Below are 3,592 nucleotides of genomic sequence, written 5' to 3'. Positions count from 1 at the left end.
TAAGGGCACAACAATAACAATAGTATAGATTATATGGGGCATAATACTAATACTATGGGGGACTACATGGTAAAACCCATACAATAATGGGGTTGTACTATAACAATAAGGGGGTACACTAGTAGTATAAGGACCTAACATGATTTTTCTTTGAATACATAAACATTTTTCGTAAAGTCTAGTACCTATTGGTTGTCATTGAAAACATGTAAATTAGTAGCCTTTTCAGGTTGAAATGGTTTATATAAAATTTCAAGAGAAAAACCATTTTTCAATGGCAACATCCTAGTAGTGGAATTCACTAATACATAGTTGTTGCATTCTTAAGGCTAAGAACATAAATAATATTGAAATATTTTAAATGATTTATCAAATGCTAGACCTTTTGTTGGTAGTTTTTAATATGAGGTGAAACAAAATGTATTGTATCTGTACCCAACGAGTTATTACCTTTGAGTCACTGATTACCTTTAGGAGCTCTACCTTCAAGTTCTATAGATTTTTTTCAATCCAAACATGAGTGCTTCATATTCTAGAGTATTAGTAGTGCGCTTGAACTCTAGATGGCGTGAAGGTACAAGTTTCTTGTTATGTGGTTATGCAAGTACACAAACAGCTTCAGAACTCACTTGTGCCTTAAAACCATCAAAACAAAGAGTCCAAAAATTGTGAGCTACCAAGATATTTCCTATATTATTATTCTTACTAACATTATTATTACTAGTATTATGTACATCATAACTTATTTTCACCAGCTGGAGAAGAAGGAAGAAGTTCCAACTATGTTTCTAGTGAAACGACAGACAACTATGCAATGTAGCACCCAAGGTCAGTTTCCAAAAAGAAGTTTCCAAAAATTAAGTCTGTGAAAGGAACAAGCCCATTTTTCCCTTCGAAGGGTATAACCATGTGTTTCATGTAAGGTTTTGATTACATCGAAATTTGGTTATTCTTTCCCATGTATAGAAGCCATAAATGCGACCAATCGGTTGCAAAATACACTTGTAATTTGCTAGAACATTCTCCACTTAGTGTTCAAATCCCAAAATGACCATTCAACATTATAAGGGAACCACCCTGTCAGGAACTTAAAGAAACTCTTTTTCCTTTTGGAATGGTGTTTCCAACTAGATAAACTAGGTCCAAGTACCTTCTCTTTGTCTGTAGTGGCTTATAGTGTTTCTATTTCTTACTAAAAGAAAGAGAAATATCAGTTTGACCTTCTTGGAGAACTCTTGCAAAGAAATAAATCCTTAAGCTGACTAATGGCTCGGTTAAACCACATCTATGGTCAGCCTAAATGTTGTCCTAATCTAAGCTAAGAATTATTCAAACCTAACCATAATACGCTAAAGTAATGTTAATGTTATCTCTATGACACTATGTTAAGTTGATACTAATTCTTAATCCTAAAGTAAAAGTATATTAAATATATGCTAATGTAATCCTAATACTAAGGCTATATTGGTCATTCATTTATATAAATTTCATAAATTATGTCTATACAAACTATGTTAAATGATGTTATATTAATACTAACCTATCTTAATCTAAAATAATATTCCTACATATACTACCCTAATAATATTAAAGTTTATAATATATATATTATAATTGTAGAATGTCAATATGATACAATACTATTGTTATTTTATTGTGTTATCTAAATTAAGTTTATTTAATTATTGATCTTACATAGCTTTCTTGTGATAGCACAATTAGTAGTGGTCATGGAAATGAAGTCTCACCGAACCGGAAGTCTTGGGTTCAAATCTTGTGCTAACCCCGCACCTCCCCCGCCCCCGATCATGGTGAGAAGTTGGACATGATGAATATGTAGTCCTACCAAGCTTGAAATATATATTTTTATTAATTTTAGGAAACATCCCTCATTATAAATTTATCTTATAAAGGTTAAGTATACCATATATTTGTCAAACTTAGTGTTAGTACTAAATGTAATTAAATAGGTAACAATATGTTACTATTTTGAAGTGATCTAATGCAAATATTTTTCTATACTTAATTATTTAGTAATAACAACATATTAATCCTATGTTGTTACCACACTATAATTATTATAATGTTAATTTAATAAGTCTAGAAGTTAATATGGTTCGTATTCTAATATATATAATTTTATTTCATACTATTATCTATTTGTACAATATTAGATTCGACTAATGTTATTCACAAATGTCAAGTTATGTAACAAAAAATTGTTATTACTAATTCTAAATTGAATATTAAGTTTATATTGAATTTCTGATCGGAGAACCCACAGTAATGGAGTTTTTACACCAACGTTTCGAATCCCAAATGGGATCCATCATCAGGGAAAAAAGAAATATGAAGAGAAAGATGATAAAAAGAAGAGCCAGAGGGAGGAAATAAATACTCATGAGGGCAGAATAATAGAGGTAAAGCATAGGTCGGCTGGAAATAAATGATGAAACCTAATTTTAATATTAATTTTATTTATTGATTTTTGATTTTAATAAATTAATTAATTTATTAAATTAATCTTATTTATTTAATAACTTTTTAAGATAATCTTAAAAATGTATAATTACCTAGATATTAATGTATATAATGATAATAATATCAAAAAAAAAAAAATTAAAGAAAAAACTTGAAACCCTAAAGTAATATAATCTAAAAACCAGAATATAAATTTTAATATATTAATATTTAAATCATAAACCTAATACTATTAATATTTATATAACCTAAAGACAAAACTAAAAACTTTTCATCTAAAAATTTAACTAACCTAAGTACTCTATACACATTCATATATATATATATTAGAATTAATAATTAAGCCTACACCTTCATAAATATATATTTAGAGTTAATAACAATCAAGCCTAAAGCCTATATCAATTTCTAAAGACTAAAGTAAATATTTTAATCTCTTAAAACTATATATACAATTATATCTAAAACTAATGCAAATGTATTAATATTAATAAACATGATTCTATAAGTTAATGAATCTATATGACAAAATAATATAAGTTAATGACACTATGTGTCAAAATAATATTAATATATAAGACTTAATAATAATAATATGGTTATAAAACTTTAATATTAATATAAAAATGACTATATAACCTAAGAATTTTTTAAACCTGATCACTATATGACTTAAAATATTTTTAATTATATGACCTAAAGTCTAAATAGCTTAATATATGAAATATTAATAAAAACCTAGCCACTATCTAAATAAATTCAAATTAATACAAATTAATAAAACCTAAATTCTATATTAATTCATTGTTAAAGACTAGACTATAATTAGAACATGCATTAATGCCTAAATATTTTATTAAAATCAAACATTGAGGATATATTAATAATTAGGGTTATAATATAAATAACCTAAAGACAATAAAACTATGAAAGTCAAAACACTTGATAATGTCTATAATATTATTTATATCTACTATGAAAACTTATATTAATATCTAACTTAATAACTATCTTACCTCCTAGACACCTTTACCTGTTAGACAACTTACCTGGGGCCGGGCTGACGTTTCTTGATTTCACTGATCAGGGGAAGCCAGCTTCCGCTAATCTC

The sequence above is a fragment of the Pinus tabuliformis genome, chromosome 4_2, assembly GCF_031772625.1.
Source record: "Pinus tabuliformis cultivar Carrire ecotype Pingquan chromosome 4_2, CPIR1, whole genome shotgun sequence".
Classification (NCBI taxonomy): domain Eukaryota; kingdom Viridiplantae; phylum Streptophyta; class Pinopsida; order Pinales; family Pinaceae; genus Pinus; species Pinus tabuliformis.
This window is presented reverse-complemented; position numbering follows the sequence as displayed.